Source organism: Empidonax traillii, unplaced genomic scaffold (genome assembly GCF_003031625.1).
Source record: "Empidonax traillii isolate 1590-97213 ecotype Southwest subspecies unplaced genomic scaffold, ASM303162v1 scaffold22:size5013007, whole genome shotgun sequence".
NCBI lineage: Eukaryota > Metazoa > Chordata > Aves > Passeriformes > Tyrannidae > Empidonax > Empidonax traillii.
Window position 1 is genome coordinate 4674088 of NW_020955215.1, and position 20333 is coordinate 4694420.

A 20333-nucleotide genomic window follows, 5' to 3' on the forward strand; every position below is an offset into this window, starting at 1 on the left:
AAAAAAAAAAAATTGTCATTGGAAATGTAGAGTGGAGAAATTGGATCATTTGTTAAGGTAGATCGAGTCACCAGACCCAGACTTATTTCTCAGATAGTATAGAAGATTGTTGTGCATCAAAAGAAAAATCATGAAAAAGAGGCAGTGATGGCAGGGGTGACTGTTACAGAAGTTATCATCTTCTAACTTAGAAGGTTGATTTTATTTTTACCATATTGTGCAGTCTCCTCTCTCTGGTCTGTAACATCAGTAGAGAAGTTTCTCTCTTCTTCCTCATTGATCATCCTCGATACATGGTTGAACACCTTATTCCTGTAAATCCTTCTGAAGTGTTCCACATTGGCTTCACCCCATTGTTAGGAAGCTGGTGTGGTGCCTTTGAGTCGGGATCTAAAACTTATCAAGAATGTGCTCCCCTTGGATCCTTTAATGTACATTGTGAGGGGCCCTTTTAACGGTATCTAATGAGCTGTCCCACAAATGTGCTGAACGTTGTCATCAGTCACTTCAAGGTGCTCCTTATTCACTTTTCCTTTCCCTCTAAGAGACAGTTAAGTGAGAATATTTGAGTCCAGCAAAGAAAGTGCTCCTTGTGTAAGCAACCTTTTCCAAAGCCGTGAGAAGGGTGTGTGTGATTTCTCTGAGACATCAGCAGGTCTTGCTTACACAAAGCATGGTCTTCATGATCACCTTCCCCTACTGAGGTTTTATTATCTTGGAAAATTTCAGACAGGTGCTCTAGCACCGAGACAGAGAGCACAGGATTTCCCTTCTTGTGTCCCCAGATGTTGTATCTATTTCACATCTTTATCATTTAAACACTTTTGAAGTTGCTAATGCAAATTATTTGGATGGGGGCATTCAAGCATGGGTTAAGTTTGTTACAATTCAAGCAGTGAAAGTACAAAATTTCATCTAACATTAGAAATAATCTACAGATATTTGCCTAATTCAGATTGCTGAATTTATTATTATTTATTATTTTGCCATAGGAGTGATAACAGCTGAAGTCAGTGAGTTCAAACATTATAAATGTTATTTCTAACTGTCAGACACACAAATGGATCATCTAACAAAGATGATTGAAGTGTGGGTTTAGATGTCAGTCTACATATTGAGGTGTGCAGCTTGGTCAACAACAACGACAAAGAAAATAATAAAAGATAAAGAAGGAAGGGCTTTAGCCCCTTAGGCAAAGGTTAATGTTGATGCTAATTAATTCAGTGGACCTTGGATTAAGCCCACTTTCCTCAGGGAGGTATTTGTCCTCATTCTTTACTCCTGGAGTTTGTATTCAAACTACTCTATCTTTCTGTCACTATGAACAAAGTTACCTTTAAAAAGTCATCTATGAATATCATCATGGTGACTGACTTTTATCTTAACCCTGTGGGTCAACAGTATAAAAAATAAGAGCATTCAGAATCAGGTCTCTTTGACCTTTTCAGACTCCATGAATCTGCTTAAATTTTTTACAGCTGAAAAATCATTTTACAGGAGAAAAATACCCCAATTATTGCAGAATAGACCTATTAATAGAATGTGATTGTTGAAAATGGGAATATCACCCTTTAACTGCCACTGTCAGAAGAAGACTATTTAGCATTATCTACCTGTGCTTTTTTCACAATACTGTTAACACCACTGTGATTTGTTGACAAAATATTACAGGGAAAATAACCTGGCAGGAGATGCTCTGGGGGATTAGTGTGTTGCCTACTGCTGGTGGTTCTGACTGTCAGCACACTCGTGCAATAGATGCTCAGCTCTGTCTTTTTTCCTGCCTTCCCTGTTGCACTTGGAATTGTGCTGTAGCTCAATGCCTTTCCTGTTCATTTGTATTCCACCAGAGGATACAATTAGCTGGTTGGTGCACCCTTGTTAGCCAGATAGATTATTTCCATTTGGATTCTATGATCCTACTGAAAACTCATGAAAATGCAGATTGAGAAGCTTAGCAGCCGAAATAAATAAATAGAAGCAAGGATATGCAGCTTATCTGTAGTGCACCTCAGACTGGCCTTGCAGCTTCTTCAGAGGCTGCTGTCCCAGCATGAGAAGACTCTCAGTCAGTTTTAGTTACATCTTGTCACAGACACAGCCAATCCTTGGGCAATCCAGTTCTGCTTAGTGTTTCATAGTCTGGAAAAAAGCCCTGGAGTTGCAAAGCGAACTGTGTGCATTGTTAGAAGTTGATTTTGTGTCTCTGAATGCTAAAGCTGCTGCACAACAGTGTAATTACCTAGCCAGGTATATTTGATAGTATAATCTAATGTTTTCTTAAGGCTCTCATGAAGGATTTTGTTCTGTCAGCTAATTGACTGTGCCCATTCATCCCATGATTATCACAGAAGTAGCTAGTACACATCTCCCACATTGCATTAGCTTTCAACAGGGACTGGGGGAGACTCATTTCTTTTCTGAAAAGACCCTCAAAAAACCCCCATCTGAAATATTTTAATAAGTAACTTCGTGTCTACCAAGTATTGTTCCATTCCTCTTGCTGTCCCTTGATTTCTCTGCAGCTCATTCAACATCAAATACGGAGGATTGATAAAATCACATTCATTAAGAACTAGAAGTAGGAAGCTATAAAAAGCACTGTGAGGTAAACAGGAGTAAGCAAATACTGCAGAATCCGGTACTTCTGTTTGTTGTTCCCCAACTTCAGCATGTGGGGGAAGGAGCAGAGTAGGGAATGTTGCACTTACAGCATCGGTTGGTCGCTGTAAGTGCTTGCACAGCTCTGGGTGATGGCGAGAGAGTCTCCAGTGAAAGCTGCTCACTAACCTGAACACTCCACCCTGCGCCTGGCTCTCTGGGCAGCTGCTCCTAACCTGTACAGCTCCCACGCAAAGGGGAGGCAAAATTAAGGAGAAACGGAGGTAAAAATGCAGGCATGTCTGAGTGGCGTTCTCATCTCTGTGTGAGCATGACCCGAGGCCGCTCCCGGGTGTGTCTGCGCTGCAGCCCCGCAGGCAGCTCTGGCTCAGCAGCGACTGTGTCACAGCAGAGATGCCACAACTATCACAGTCTCCTCAGGAGCCGCGGGCCGTGGAGGTATAAAAGCTATTAAAAATCCATACGGGTGCGGATTTGTCCTCTGACTAATCCAGTCGCTTAGATTTGGTCTCTGGAGCTATTCTAGAAATTGAAACTCAAGTGATTAATACACAGCGCTGATAACACTGTGACTAAATTAATTTGTGACTTTATGTTAAGTAAATAAATAAATAGAACAATAATCCTTACCAAAGGAAAAAATTGTAATAAAACCAAAGTCTTCCAATATATGTGCACCCCTGACTTAGCCACTCTTCTTCATAATGTTTTTTTCAAGTGTGAAGGAGAGGATCATCAAACTGACTGGATTAATAAGAAATTTCCTTGGTACATTTATGGAAGGGGAAGGCACGTGCTAGGAGCAGGTGGAGAAAAATTTAATGCATTAATATCAAATACCTCTAAAGTGTTAATTATTACCTCTAAAGATCAATTCTGAGATAAGATGCTAAATAGTTGTTTTACACCTAAGCATACGATCATATTTATTTATGTACTTTAATAAAATTCGGAATATACAATTCCATGTTTACTTTGAACATGTATTATTGATACTGGGGTAGGAAATGTCATTGCATTAGTTTGGCTGCACTGAGAAAGGCAAAGGTTTCTTGCTAATGGAATATGCTTTTTTTTTTTTTCTTTCAAGCACCTATGTCAGAGCTTCCGACAAAAATAGTATTAGACTTATAATCCTTGAAGACATGATTTATATTAAAAGCAAACAAAAGAACAAGAAACTTTGCTCTCAATTTTTGGGCCTTAAGAAAACAAATTAGAGTCGTGTAGCCATGTAATCTGACTCAGAGGAGCAGGAGTGAAAGCAGCAGTCTCTCACCTGCAGACTGCTTATTCACACTCAGGCGAGACCAGGAGAGTCATAAAGGGATTCCAAGGTGTGGGGGATGGCTCTGTGTCCCCACTGCCTTCCACACCTGCACCTTTGTGGGGCCCCCACTGACACACCCTCCTCCTCAGTCTTGGCCCTCTCAGAAAGAAAAGCCAAAAAGGATTAACTGTGGTGGCTTGAATCATCGCTGCAGTGTTAGAGAAGAGGCTCTCACAGAGGGGAATTGCAAAGCGACTTTCACTCTTATTACATGTGTTTTTACTGAACTTCCAAAGCTGCCAAACCAGCTACTTCCCTGAGCCCTGAAACTGTGTGTGAGCATGTGTGCACACAGCTTTGCTCCTTCCAGATGCTGTTTCCCTTATGCCAGAAAGACGGTACAGCTGCTGCGTTGTCATTTTTCTATCACATCACTCTTTACTTTGATTGAATCTTTTTCAACTGTCTCCTTCCTTCTAAGCACAGGGAAAAAAAAAAAAAAGAAAAGGAGTTTCTAAATGTATTCAGCTAAGGATTTATTTTTGAATCTAATAGCTATTTATGTGTATTCCCAAAAGATGCTATTGTATGTAAGGCAAAATACCAGAAGTGATGCTGACAGGTATTGATTATCACCCCCAAAAAGACGGGAAGAAAACAGCAGAAGCTGTCCAGCTGCAGTCGTGCTGTATCAACTCCTGCAGGGTGTTCTCATTTTCATCACTGCTGCTGTTCTTTCCTTCACTTTTTATTTTTCTTAAATTTGTGTCTTGCACAGGATATAATAATGATTGGGATTTCAGCTCTGGCGTATTTTGCCAGCTGTAAACAGTAGCCTCTTCATACCTGCAGCGTAACCGTTGTCTGAAAATGGAGGTGGAACTGGAAGAATGGGATTTGAGATCTTAATCACTCTCATTTTGTTCTTATATTATAATGTCCTTTAATAATATACTATGGTTTAAACATGGTCTGCTCTGCTGCCATGGGATAGAAAAAGGAAGCAAGTTAACTTCTAGTAAGGTAGAAGAAAAATGCAATAATGATGTTTAAATAGACAATTACTATGTGCACCTATTTTCATTAAAACTGTTCAGCAGGAACAAATACCTTACCTAGAGTACAGGTTTTTAGTCCTTCTGCACTTGCACATTATCATATTTAGAAAAAGCTTGAAGAATTCTCTCTATCTCAGATTAGAAGGCCACAATGGTTGCAGGACTGGCCACAAGTTTCTTGCTGCAACAGGTACTGCAGTCCACCTTCTGACTGCCTTTTTGTCTTCACTGTTCCCTTCAGCAGAGAGATCCTCAGTTCCCTGTGATCCTCTGGAGGGATAGGAATGGTCCTTCTAGCAAAGAGCATCAGGGCACAAGGATGGACAAACATATTATGAGTGTGTTAAACGCTGTTAGAGTGCATATTAAGATTGTTCTGGTGTGAGGAGTAATAAAAGGTAAATAACATATATTTTCAACTGCAATAGAGGAAATGCAATGCTCTTGTGGAATGTGAATGCCAGGGATTTCCACAGGGTGTTATATGGATGGATAAAATTGCATGTGGATGGCTGGCTGGTTGCTGAAGTGGTAAAACAATAGAAGGAAGCTTGTAATAGCCTGAGCATCTGAGAGGAGCTCCTGTGAGACCCAGAGCTGGGGGTTTGTGCAGGGGTTCTGCTGGGTAACTCCTTGTTAGCTTCTGAGAAAGAAACAAAACTAAAAGGGGTTCTGCCAGTGTTCTCTTGCTGACTGGTGTACTCAAAAATCTGAGTTCTGTGTAGTTGCCACTCCAGCCATGTCCCTGTAGCATGGTCACCCGCTCTTTTAGTTACAGCATTTCCAAAAGAAAGCCAGATAAAGCAACAGCATTGCCCACTCCTGCTCCTCCTCCCCAAACCATTAGAAAGTTGAACGTTTGGGGTGTGCATGTGCATATTTGTACATATTTGTGCAAATATATGTTTATAAACTCTCTCTATCTTGATTCACAGCCACTTTCATATTTGCAGAGCCCTCAGACCTCGGCTGTAAGTTGATTCAGAACTGTTGCCCTGATTCTTGGCTTCCCTATCTCCAGCCTTGGGGTTTTTTCCAGTTTCTGGTTTGTTGCTGCTTGCCAGCTACTGCAGCTTGATTGAAGTTCCCACTGCTCGTGAGTCTTAAGCCCTGCACGGGACCATAAGCCCTCACAGAATCCAAACCCAGGACCTAAGCCCTGTTTATCCTGACTCCAGTCTCACATCTTCTCAGGACTTACTGCTGAGTCCAACCTCAAGTTTGCTCTTGTATCTCAGATAAACACACCAGAGAGCAAAGGCACACAGAAAATAGATGGATGGAGTTTCATCAGACTGGAGTTATCAGGGACAGGGCTTGTCAGACAACTCTACTGAAGGCAGCTTGTTTGTATGCAATCAACTTTTCCTCTCTATTCTTTTTATATTAATCCTCTTCTTCATCTTCCCATCCCTGGTTCTTCCAAGTCCAGCTGATATTAAGGATTCCTTTGCATATTCCCGTAAATTGCTTAAAGCATCCCATAAATTGCGTACAGTCCCACAACCAGCCCTGCACTAAAATCAGTTATTCCCAGGACACTCAGTAATTCACCCTTTCTTATCAGTTCTCCAGGACTTTGAATGGTTCCTTCAATGGCCCATCATTCAGGGACCCGAGAGTTCTGTCTTTGGTATTGTCTTCATTATCTCCTCTTTGTTGGAGTTTGTTTATCTGGCTGTGATTTATTGCTCTTTCTGCCTCTTGTCTTCGTTTTTACGCCGAATAGCCTTTAACTGGGTACCCTGTGCAGCCCGACGTCCTTACTTGCCGGGAATTTTTTTTTGTTGTAGCAGCAATTTAGTATCAATTCAGATTTAATCTGTTCTTTCATAGCCAAAGCAAAGTCAGTGAAAAACCATAAATCTGGATGGTGAACCCTGGCTAATACGACAGAAATGTCTATGCCCGCTTCTGATACAAATTAGTCTTGCATAATAATATGGACTCGGCATTACTGTCACTGTGGCACCTTTTTATTTCACCCCTCCCCGCCACTGCGACCTTGGCGTGTACGTGTAGTAGGGAAGGAGTAAAGCAGGTGCAGTAACATCAACTGCTCAGATTTCATGGGGGGTGTGTGGATACGACTGGAGTGAGGTGAAGAGCAGCGTCAGGCTCGTGTGTGTGATTCACTGCTCTGTGAATCACAGCCCCCAAGGCTGTGAATTGTTTGCAATTGTCCATTGGGATGGAGACCTCTCTGCTTTGGTTTGTACAGCACAGAATGAGATGCCATTAACAGCGGTCGCTCACAGCTACAACAATCGCCTTATATTTTCTGCAGTCTTGTGGCTCCCTTGCCACAAGGACCCAAGTGTGGGATCACGGAGTGATTCAGCTGGAGAGGAAAGGAAATGAGTTTGAATGTAACGAGAGTGGCAGGAGGGAAGGAAGGGTGCGAGAGGCCGAGGTGAAATAGGAAGCTTTTCAGTTCAAGGTCATAAATATGAATCTTTCCCAAGCTGGCAGTGACCAAAAACCCAAACCGTCTGAAAGCAACATCAGCCAGTAATGACAGAGATTGGAGGCAGGAGCGTAGAAAGGCATGAAAAGCTTTTGAAAGTGCCCTTGCGGGCTAATACTGTTACTCCAGTGAATAAGTCTCTTGAAGGCTGTGAGTCTGTGGCCATTTATCTGCTAGGCTTGCTATTCATCTCCTTTGAGTGTAGTGTAAATGCACTGTATTAGGGTCATGATGAGAGCAACCCTAAAACGTTTAAATATTAGAAATGAGTTAGCCAGCTATCCAGCAGCAAAGGACAGACTATTGCAAGCCAAACACAAAGAAAGCAGGGAAACAAAAGATAACATCTGGAAAGAGATGGCTGCACTGGGGCTTGTGATCTTACAACCAAGTCTGTTAAGGAGGAGGGACTGTTTGATGGTATATGGGGCAGCTTTTCTCTTGTAAAATAAGGATAGAACATTGAACATGCTTTCAAAAAGAGTTCTCGCTGCTTCCAAAATATTTTAGGGACGCAAAAAGCAAGAATGCACGGAAACAAAACCGTTTCTAGATTGCTCAAAAGTTTAAAATGTTGATAACAGGAAATTTTCATGGAAGAGACTAAGGAAAATTCATGCTGCTTTTATTTCTGAAGCTTTAAGAAAGAAATGTTGAGAGAATGGAAAGTAGAAGAGGGTTGGAATGTAACACTTGGACTGTATTTTAGTATTGAGACAGACAAAGTGATCAAGATTATCTTGCCTTAATGTCTCTAAAGAAAAACTGAGATAAGGATGAAGAGCTTGCCAGCAGCAGTGGCAAAAACCCGAAATTCATTCACCATTGAAACATCTCTCACTCTGCCTGTGTCAAGGGTCTGAAACCTGAGTCCAAACCTAGGTATCACTTTGACATTTAGAGTTTGTTAATTTAGCAGAAATGGGAATGTTGAGTCTGGACACATCATTTGGAAGTATGAAATCTGTGTATAAAATAGGAGATAGACTTCCCTCTTTCCTTTCTTTAGGAAAAAGGGAAAAACCCACCACATTTAATAAGAAGCCAGTGTTGAACAGGAACATGTTTCAGATCTTGAAAAGGATGGGAGAATTTCTGAGAAGTGAAGTTGTAATCATAAAGGATTGGTAAAGCTTAGCTGTAATCCCCCCATATATCACTTGGTTAAACCCCATTTAAATAAGCAATGGGTATCACCACTGACTGGAAAAAGGATGAGAGATTCTCCTCCCAGTTGTGTGTTTCAGTATCTTTCAAAAACTGCAAAACAATTTGGAGAATTTTGTTAGGTGGATTCCTTCTGTTATTCCTTAGGGTATGTTTTCTTTGCAGATGCACACAACCTGTATTTGCTATTCTGTTTCGTGGGCAGCAGCTATGCTAAGCTTTGAAAAGAGGATGTTAGCATTTTTAAAGCCTTTTTTCCCCTTTTTATTATATGAATCAGTGTTCTTGAAGGAGTCAAAGTTCAATCCTCCTGCTGCATTACAATGCCTTTCAGTCTAATATTAGAGAGCGAGTCCCATTTTACTTTGTAATACGAAGCTTCTCTTCGGCATTAATTTCATTGGGAAAGCAGCTGCACTTATAATAGATTCCTTTAAAGCAAAATGGAAAATATACATTTATCAAATGACTTTCCTCCAGTGATGCTGCAGCAGTCTTTATTGCATCAAAGTTGTCAACCATCAGCCCATCTCCCTGAATAAAGACGTGCCAAACCGTAGAAGCAGGCTCTGTGTTCAATAAGCAATAAGTGAATTCTGTGGGAGGGGGACAGACAGACACTGTCCCAGCCTTTGCATCATGGTCTATTTATTTATGCCCACAGCACATAGCAAATTACTGTTGAGCAATATTTCCTACATGGATGCAGCAAGTGACATTATCCATGTAAAAATCATGCTTTTCCAGTTGTTTTGCCTAAGAGAATAATAACATGTTAAACATAAAGTGTGTGGAGTTGTTGGAGCAAGTCCAGAGGAGCCTACGAAGATGATGTGGGGTTGGAGCACCTGTGATGTAGAGACACCTCTGCTGAGAGAGGCAGCTGTTCAGGCTGGAGAAGAGAAGGCCCCAGAGAGACCTCAGAGCCCCTTCCAGTGCATAAAGGGCTCCAAGAGAGTTGAAGAAGGACTTGGGACAAGGGATGTAGTGACAGGAAAAGGGGGAATGGCTGGAAACTGAATCTGAGGAGGTTTGGGTTAGATATTAGGAAGAAATTCTCCCCTGTGAGGGTGGGGAGGCCCTGGCACAGGTTGCCCAGAGAAGCCCTGGGAGTGTCCAAGGCCAGGTTGGATGGGGCTTGGAGCAACCTGGGATCGTGGAAGGTGTCCCTGCCTAGGGCAGAGGGCTTGGAACAAGATGATCTTTAAAGTTCCTTCCAACCCAAACCATTCTAGGATCTTCAGGGACACTTCTTGCAGGAGTTGTGATGCAAGATTAGGCAGTGGAGATGGAAAGAAGGGAAGGTATTTTTATTTATTCCTGATATTCAGGTTTTAAACCCTCCTGTTGCACAAGCTCAGAAACCACAATGAACAGACATATATTTATGACAAAATCAATCTGAAAGTGTCAAAGTAAATGCCTAATTAGGAGAGTATTTCACATTCCTATTATGATGTAGAATGTCTGCATCACACCTCTCTGTATCAAATATGTAAATAAATAGGGAGATTCAGTCTCTGGGTGTTAGCTAGGTGATTAGAGACAGAGAAATGGAAATTAATAATCCAATTAATTTGAGTGCCTTCAAAATATAGGTGAATTAAGAACAGATTTGCCTCCTGCCTGAGAAGATGTGGATCCTCCTCCCTTAAAGCTCCCTAGGGCATGACTATATTAATTTCATATTTCAGATTTCTAAAAAGTACTTCTATCAGCAGTGGTGAGAACAGCTGAAACTTAAAAGAACCCCTGCTCCAACAAACAACTGACCAAAAAAACACACCAGGATAACTTTAGACAAGGAATTAATGACATTTGAGATGCCTGTCAGTTGTTGTCTGTCTTACTTGTCCATCTCCCCATGTTTTAGCTGTGCTTTATTCTGTAACATAACTCAGACTTCTCACACTGGAGTGTTAGACCCGCTTACAAATGTGCCTTTCATTTCCAGAACTGTTAGCAGAAAAACATAATGTCATACCAAGATTTCTGGGCACAGCAGGATTTGTGTTTTCTGTTTTAAGGAAGAACTCTGTGGCTTGTTTTACATTCCTGAGAAGTAAAGGTAACTTTTACACGAAGAAGTAAAAATAATCAAATAAAGAAACTCCAGAAACTTTGAATTGAGCCTTGTAGAGCCTGTGTTTCAGAGAACTAATTTTTAGGTGGATTTTTTTTATAATTCTATGCAAGTTTTGAGCTTTGTGTGGAATTGGGAGCACTCTGCTGTCTGAAGTGCCAGATCTGTAGGTTGCTAGATACAGCTGAGTACTATTAATTATTCTAGAATTGGGCACAGCAAAATTGTGCTTTTTAAGTTAGAAACTAAATGGGAAAAAATCAAGCACTGATTGTGGCAGCTTATTATTGTGTGTTAGAAGTGCAGTCTATGTTTATTAAGTGATCATTCCACAACATGCTGATAACCGAAAGAAAATCTGTTGATTTGACTCTCTCTCTTTGAAAAAAATTAAATGAGTGTAGAAGTTGAAGGTTCTGAGTCAAAGTTCTAATAAGCCACAACTGCTTCTCACAGTGACATTTTCCCCCCACTGGGAATCATGTTATGCATCTTTCCTTTTAAGAAGAAAAAAAGTGGAAGGGTACAACAAATCCTTACAATTTTCTGCAAGTTACTATGCATTTATTATGGTTGTGACACTGAAGTCTCTACTCTTTTTTTGACACGAGAGGAAAAATGTAAATAAAAGGTTCCTTTTAAAAGTATGAAAACCAGAATTCCCACAGCATTGCACAATTAGATCTTACATTAAGCATTTTTGGCAGGTACAAATTCACAGCGTGGTTTTTGAGGAACCAGAAAACCAGAATTAGTCCAACTGACATTTTACAATCAGAACAAAGATTTGAAAGTGTATGGCTTGTATACAACTACTTATATATTACATATTACCCCCTTAAAATAGAACTAAACTCAATAACACTCCTTAAAGAGACTTCATGCAGTTAATTATTAGTAAATTAAGTCCTTCAATCATTCTGAAGGTTGAAGAACATTAAATTATACAGTGCTTGCCAAACGATGGCCAAAATCTTATTTAATTTACGCTCTGGAGTCAATGATGTTCAAGAGGTTGTGGCAGAGTAAGAGGGCAGAGTCTGGCCCTCTGAATAATTACTAGAGGAGAACAAAAGTAAAGAGCTCATTTGGAATGTCACTGTGAATCTGCAGAGCCTTATGATATAGAACTGTGCACCTCTGGGAGCACAGTGCTGTGCTGCAGGGTGACAGGGAGGAGAGGAGAACTCACTCCACTTCAGGGCCTTCCTTGAATAAAAATGATTTGTATGGATGTGCTGCAGCTTTGCTGTGAGCCTTGGGGAATGCCTTTGATGCACTTGATTAGGGAACAAGATCTCAACCTTGTAGACTCAGTAAGATCTTCACATGTTTAAATACAGATAATTAGTCTCAGTTCTCTTCTCTCTTTTTTTTTTTTTTAACTTATATCATCATGATTTTAGTTTAGTTTTTATTTTCCTTTCTTGTACTGCTCATTGATTAGAAGTGTTTATTTAATTGCCAGCACAGTGCCCTGTTCCTGTTTTATGCAATATAAATGACCATGTCTAAACTTAATTTTGGACTGATGATAGATATTTTATAACAGATTTTAATACTGGCTAGGAAATTCCTTCACATCCATCTCTGTATTATAACAGAGTGAAGTTCAGAGATTGCTTATTGAGCTCCAAGCCTGCTGACATATGCAGGGCCATCTGCAGCTCGGGAGCAGCCTGGAGAAGTTGGGAAGTAGGTGTGTGTTCAGCTGACCTGCACAAAGCTTGAGCTTCTGCTGGGGCCCACAATTTCTGCGCAGTCTCTGCCATGAGCCTGTCAGCAGGATGAATCCACAGCTCACAGGTGTGAGCAGGGATGGGTGGGAGCAGTGACCCTGGGCACAGCCAGCAAGATGGGTATTGTTGTTTAGAATGTCTGTCAATGGTGTGGTGAGCCCTGGGCATGGTTCTCCATCATGTGAGGGCTTTGGCCTACGCACTTATTTTGGACTTTAGTCCACGATTCTTTGCTCTCTTAAAAGATGGGGCATTCTGCCAAATGCTCACATGAAGTCAGCTGTGGAGCTGGGTTGGTGTGTGTGGTTGAGCCCTTTTCTTCTGTCATCATGGATGAAAGCTTGACTTTCAGTCTTGTTGAACATAGTTTTTCTCTGATTATTCAGCTTTAAAGAGGCATTGGCCCAAGGCAAAAGTGTATTCCACCATACCTGGAAAATGTTCTGGTAGTTTTAATTCTCTCTCTGCTGGCAGACTTGTTACTGACTGGTTCAAATTTTTTAACTATGGATTTACCCATTTTCCATATCTGTAAATAGATTCCCCTTCTCACACAGGTGTTGAAAAGACAATTCACTCGCTTATCTCATGGACTTCAAACCTTGTGTGATATAAATGGACTATATGAGTTTCTTTGCTGCTTTTCAGTAAGTGCCCATTCTGTGCATGGAAGGAAGAGGGTCACAGGAAGGTTCAGAAGTCTGGCCTGCTGCTTTTGGAGGGTCTTTTTTAAGAAGCCATTTCAAAATGACTTTCTAGGCAACGTGGAGTCTGTTTAATTCTCTGTCAGGGAATGCCATGGGAGTTCACTGCATATTTGTCCATGTGCCTGGATGTGTTCTTGTGGTGGGGTGTCCAATGCACAGATCAGTGTCTTACCTTTAATCACTCTGCTTTGGCACAGGTTAAAATAAAACAACACACCCTTTCTCCCCCCCCCAAGAACCACCTAAAACTGCTGGCTGTGTTCTGCTCTGGTGCACCAGTTCAAAATGGCTTTCTGTCTCACTCCGCTGGTTTCTTGGAGGTGGGGATTGATCTGAGAATCTCTTGCATGATGCGTTTGAAATATTTATCTGAGGCTGAACTGTCAGGTGGTGTCCAAGTCACTCATTACAAGGCAGCAGAGGGAGGCTGTGCTGTCAGGGAGTTATCATTTTCATAAGACATGGCTCTGGGTTGATATTTATGGGCAGCAGGTTCTGTGCTTTATTAAACTTTGCAACAGGAAGAGAGAGTTGTGAGGTATTTGATTTAAATTCTGAAAATTGCAATCTGGAAGTAACAGTAAATTATACCCAAACAATGTTAGCACTGTCATTACCTGTAATATTCATGGTTTCTATTTTCTTTTTTTTCTTTGCACAATTATCCTTAGATTTACTCTTTTATTTTTTTTCTTTTCCTTCCCTTCATTTTCTCTTGCCTGAAGTTTTTTGTCTCCAAACATGTCAGTGGCTGTCTTGCAGCCCGGTGTAATTGGTAGCTGGTAAATGACCTGTGCTTTGTTTCTTGATCTGAATGCTGCCTGATGTACCTGAGCTGGGTGAAACATGCCTTCAGGGTGCTACAAAGTTTGCCATGATCAAAGAACTGCGGACTCCTCTCGTGGTGCACCCAGGCATCAATAAACACTTGTCTTACCTCCTACGAAGTGTAAGTTCAGTTTTGCTGCAGATTATTAGTAAGAAATAAACCATCAGATGGAATCAGACGTGTCATTTCTCCCGTTGTGTGCTCTCTCTTGAGCCAGCATTATGCCCTGGTACAATCCCACGGTGCTATACACAGCCCAGGCTGAAAGGTTTCATTATATTTTGGATTCCAGGAGCGTGGCAGACATTTTTACATTATACAAACTACCTAAAATTGTAGTTCTTAAACGTTTTCATTGTCTGAAAGGCACATCTTATAACTGTGGGACAGGAATGTTATCTTTAGGTCAAATTACTGTGTGCTGAAGCATGACCCAATTTTCAGTTTAATGTGAATCCTATTTTGGTTGTGCAAAAAAAAATATAAGAAATACCCATTGACTGTGAGGTGCTTATTTCAGTTTTATTAAAGAGCTGCTGATTGCAAGTTATGGGATGCTATAAAATTGAAACTGCCTTATTTAAAAGCATTCTCACTCGTGCCATGGGGATAAAGGTTGATTTTGTAGCTCTGTAGATATTGTGTGAGGTAATTTAGATAGTGGTTCTTCATCTGCAGATATTTTCTGTTCTTTTTCTTAAAAAAAAAAATAGTCCTGATACTTTTACATTTCGACAGTTAATCTTTAATTCTTCACCATACCAATTAACTGTGAACTATTAGAGAAACAATAAGCCATGAATCATCAGCTACAAGTAGGCAGAGAGTTTAACAGTCAAGAGATTGAGCATTTCTTAATCTCATATACACTCAGCATCAAAGGGAATAAATCCAAGGTTAAAAAGAAAGGCTATCACGTTCTCCACTGCTTTAGAAAACAACTTATTTCTTTCTCTCTTGTTCATCTGCCAATACAAAACAACAGAAAGAAGGACCTGATTCTGCAATCTTTGATTTTTTTCAAGTTCTTATTTCTGTATCAGTCACACTAAGCAGAGTATAATATTAGGAGACATTATTCACAGTACACAAATAAAACCCCTGAGAACAAACACTCTACTTCTTGTAAACTTTTAGTTCTGTGGAGGGTCCTCTTGAAAATGAATACTCCCATTTCAAGTGTCTTATGCTTGGCAGTACAGCTATTCAATTAAGAGCCTTGGAATCCTTTAAAAGCTTGTTCCCTGCCTAACTGGGAGCACATAAATATCCTTGGCTTTCCCAGGGTTACTCATCTCTCAGAAGTTAAGCTGAGGTTCATGTATATCAGAGCCAGAGCCTCCTGCATCTTGCAGAACAAAGGTGGGAGATCAAAAGGCTGGAGGCATCTCTGTGGTCAGAACCGCACGGGAAGTGGGGCTGCCTCATCTCCAACCTTTTGGAAGTGATTGGTTAGGGCAGCACTTCCTTAACACTGTTAACAGCTACAGAAGGTTCTGTAGAAAGAACAGTTCAGGTCATCTTTAGAATTAAACCAGTTGTGCCACTCTAAACAGAACTGGGCCCTGGGTGTCACTGGGGCAGATGCAGCTGGCAGGGTTTCACTGCTGGGGTTTCACTGTCTGGGAGGCAGCAGCTCTGCACAGCCTCGCAGAGGCTTCCACTCTAACAGGGCTCCTGCAACGGGGCTGAATTTCACATCGGTGGGAATGCTCTGCCTGCTTAGAACTTCGTTAAAATTCTGAGTGCGGCAGGCTCAGGTTTGGGTTTCTGCACCTTCACACGAGGCTGGGGAGCAGAGGCAGGCTGGTATATTCTGGAGAACACTTTTCTGTGGGAAAATACCCATCAGAAGTGACAGTCTGAAGGAGAAAGGAGTAAATGAAAAAGACTTTTTCAAAACTAAATTTGGAAATCTTTTCAGTTGCTAAAGATATTGAAGAAGCCTCATGTCTGTCGAAATGACCCATTTTGTTGGTCTTCAAACATTTGGTTGGAGGTGGCTTAATTAAGAGTAATTTCTTATTTTGTAATCCATACTTAACTTGCCTTAATTGGCACGTTTTACAAATGTCTGTGCAAACACTAACAAAATATTCAGTCCAATGCTGAAATAGAAGATTGAATTTAGTAGTTGGCATAGCCAGGAAATATCACCAAGTATCCATCTAGACACTTTACAAAGAAATGGTAAAACTTCTAATTTTATGTCTTTTAGGTATTTTTAGTTTTGATACTAAGTGTTTCAGACAACTGTAGTGTTAATGCACCCGAGGCCAGTGCTGCTTCCTTACCGTTATCTTTCCTTTCTCAGCCATTTTTAGCATAATTCTGGGAAATTCTGGTACTGTTTCCTTGCTCAGGTATTCCAGAAAAAAACCCTCACATTCAGTCCAAAACCTACAGCAATCAGTAACACTCTGCTATAATTCTTTTTTTTTCCAAGCAGTTTGTTGCCAATAGAATTTCCTCAATACCACCAAAGCTTCTGATGTGTTTAAATCAATTAAATAGAAGAATTCATCAGATTCTATTCTCTATCATTAGGAGTAATGAATAGCTAAAACTCCTACACTGCTGGAAATGCAGAACTGCTTAATTTAAATTTCAGTATCAACAATGCTGATATGGGAGAAACAAGGAAAAACTGTTAAAGGGCTTGTTAAGGATCGTCACGTGCTTTATTTCCACTAAGATAAATGTAAATGTTGAGATAGAATTTTATCTGCATTTAATTACTAATGCCATCACATTAGTTATGAACCAGAACAGAAACCTTTTCTTCTGATTAGAATGGCAGCAATCAGTGCACAGGCCTGGAAGGGACCTGAAAAATCTGTGAACTCAGGACACAACGTTCCACTCTGGTCCTTCCTTGCAGTGGAGCCCCTCCCAGCTGATACTTTTTCAAGAAGTCCATCAATTTAAAAGAACAAAGACTTTTTAAATCAAAAATCCTGAATGAACTATTTCTCTAACCGTCTGTTGAGAGTATCTGTAATAACCAGTCTGCAGTTATTGAGAGGGATTTTCTGTCATGGGAGTCGTGGGAAGTTTAAAAGAAGGAGTTGAAAAGAGAGCGACAAGGTGGTGAGCGGGGTTTGAAGCAAACGCTTTATTTACAGGAATTCTTTGCTTTGTGATGCAAATCCAGTGGGGAGGATTGGGTTGTTATTTTCATGTTCAGGGTACACATTCTTCCAGGTCAGTGATTTCTGTATTGCACAGGGATCCAAGCAGCTCCTACTGTTGCCCATCTATCTACTACAACTTCTTCAGGGTCAGGATGCTGAGAACCTTGTCTTTGCAGGAGCTGCTGTATTCCATGAGGAGCAGTTTCAAACCCAGCATGAGCACACAATGCAGTGGGCACTGGTTTATTGTCTTTTACTGCCTGAATGGAAAATAGAAGACTCTGGTTGGTATTACGAGGTTTTGAGAAAAGGGCGAGAATAAAACATATAAAGGAATACAGAAATATTCAGTGTGGCTATCAGTGTAGACATTCCAGAAGAATAATTTGGTGTCAAGGGAGGAGATGGAGAAATGAGTCCTTCAGGAGATGGTCTGTGCTGTCAGAAGTTGCTGAAGCACCAAATGCCGTTTGGAAAGACACACTGAAACTGAGCCAGGAAATTCCAGAGAAGAGATGACACATTTTGTGTCAAAACTGCAAAAAGCTTCTCCCCTTTCCCATCTCACTTTAGAGAGACCTGCATTCTAAACAACAAGTGATGGTGATAACAGTCATCGAAGGGTATTTTAAACAAATGGAAAGCACGTGAAAAAGTACTACAATCTAATTTGGATTTACCAGCAGTTTTTAAAATGTTGATTCTCTCATTTCAATTCTTTGCCTTTCTGAGCAATGGGCTTATTCTCTGTTGAACTGTGAAACAACTATTTTTGAAAAAAATATTGATATTTTATTTATCTGTGGTGTTACTTTTGCGTAGAGAAGTCACAGAACAAACTCTAGTGAAATATTTTCCCCCTCTTTAAAATATACAATTATAATAACTTTTGTAGTTCTCTTGGAAGTTGAATAGCAATAACACTCGTATAAAAGAATTTACATTTGAAAGAACAGGTTTGAAATTTTGATGCACATTTGATACATCTTTAAGTCTCAAAGAACACTAAATTTTAACTTAAAAGTCAATTTTAATCAGAATCTGTTCCATCATTATTGTTATTTTCCTTTTTGTATATTTGAGTATAGTTATATATGTGCATACTGTTCCTTCCTTCATGTATAAAATAATTGAAACCCAGATATATTCTTTGATGGTTTGGGGGAGTTTTTTCTGAATCATAGTCCCATTTTTAAAAATTTATACCAGATTTTTCAACTCTCCACTCCTGTAACGATCTGGACTGTATCTTCAATCTTTTTAAGGGCCAGAAAAAGTATTCATCTAGGGAATTACACTGTGGCTTAGCAATGGAGGATAATTTCTTATTTTATTTGCTGACTATTTCTTCTTGTTTGCTATTTATGAAAAAGCTTTTAAAGGTGCATGGATTTTTTTTTTTTGGCTATTATTTTCTGCATGGAAAGTCCAGCACTTTAAAAGAAAATAATTCTCTTACTCATCTGCAGTTTGGACCTTAAATTCATACCTTTTCTGTGTGGTGAGGACCTTCATCTGACTATCCAACTAATACCATGATTGCACTCTTTTCTGAAACAGTTCCTGCATTGTACTGACAGAAAAAGTTCCTCTGATACTGAACTTCTGGCTGTTTGGGGCATTGCTTTGGTCACAAAAAGATTTTCTCTTCTCTAATTGTGGGATTCACAATCTCGTAGTGATGCAGTTAGAAACGGTATTTTTAAAATCAGATGCAATTACACTTTTCATCAAGATTGATATCCCAGTTTTTAGGGATTTCTGAAGAGCGGTGGTTGGCAGTTGGCCTGAGATGTAGAAATACCCACTCCTATTCAAGGAATAAAGACTTTAGCCCTTGTGTTTCGGAAATACACTTCTCTGGTTGAGTAGGAAGCTGATACACATAATGCTCTGTCAGCTCTAAAAAACCTTTCACCTTCCCTTTGTCCAGGGGTGTTACTTTGTGTCAGGGTACACATTTCCTGTCTTACAGACTACCAGAAAAATCAAGTAATGTCACAGTAAGTAAAGAAGCTTAATGCAAGAATTTTCAAGTCATCAAGGCAAAGAGGAAATTGGCCTCATGGGGTGTTTCTCTGATCCAGTTTGACCAATCCAGACTTTCAACACCTGGAATATTACTTGTTAATAAAACATCAGATGCTTAGGGGGGAAAAAAATACACAACAACAACAACAACAACAACAACAAAAACACCTCAGCAATCAAATGTAACGAACATGATTGTATTTTTTTTGTGGCAGTTACTACAATAAGGAGCTATTTAGTAAGGCCTATAGAATTAGGATTTAGCAATATGGGTTGGCAAATACACTGTAATGCCATTTAAATCTCTGCCACGTCTCCACGGAATCATCGTGTTATAAAGCAACACCAGGAGCGGCATTACAAGGTAAATATCACCACATTCCATCAGCAGCTCACCAAGCTGACACTCTGGGATATTGACAAAGCTGAAAAGCAAGAATTGGGTTTCAGTTCTGTTTAAAAAGCTGTGCTGGTTTTGGCTGAGGTACTTGGTTGCTGGCCGGGGTTAAATCACAACAAAACCCAAACAAAACAAAAAACCCAACAGAGAACAATGTAAATGTGCAGTCAGTAGGAGCTGTGCTGTTGTCATCAGTGGGACCAGCTGACTCCCACCATCTTCCTGCACATATAAAGTGTATTCTTCTTGCTTTCATTAAATCCAGTTCAGTACCTTTCTTTTCTTCTGTCTTTTTTGGTGTTTTCCTTGCTCATTTCATTTATGCTGTTTCTAGAACAGCCCCTCAAATAGCCAAGAATAACAAACTGGCCAAGGCCTGAGGAAGTTATTGCAAAGCGGAAGGCTGGAAGTTCTTCCTGTTGACTTTCCCAAAAGAAATATGATATTGCTCCTCCCAGCAGGCCTCATTACATCGCTGCCATGTGAGTTAGCACCTCCCGTTCTCAGTGGGCAGTTCACCTCTCCACACTCCCTTGGGTTCTTTGCAAACACAAACAGGCACTGGTTACACAGGTAACTTCTGACTCTTTTGATTCTGTTCTGTGCAGTCCAAATGTTTAGAAAATTACCTCTGCAGCTTCTTCAGAGTAAAGCTGAGATTGAAAGGCAGGGCAATGTCCCAGTGTGTTGCTCTTGCCACACTGGGAAAGGGAACATTTCTTTCTCCTTGGGAAATGCTGCTGAGGGAGGAAACAGGCACCTGTTCTAGTGGGTGCCGTTAGCATTCCCTAAATTTCACTGCTGGCTTACATTTCAAATAGCAAAA

The 20333-nt window shown here is 40.4% G+C and overlaps 1 long non-coding RNA gene across 1 annotated transcript in view; it reads left to right on the forward strand.

Annotated features, from left to right (window-relative positions):
- Positions 1–20333, forward strand: part of LOC114067276 — a 214759-nt gene that overhangs the window by 64512 nt on the left and 129914 nt on the right. The gene's annotated exons all lie outside the window — the stretch shown is intronic.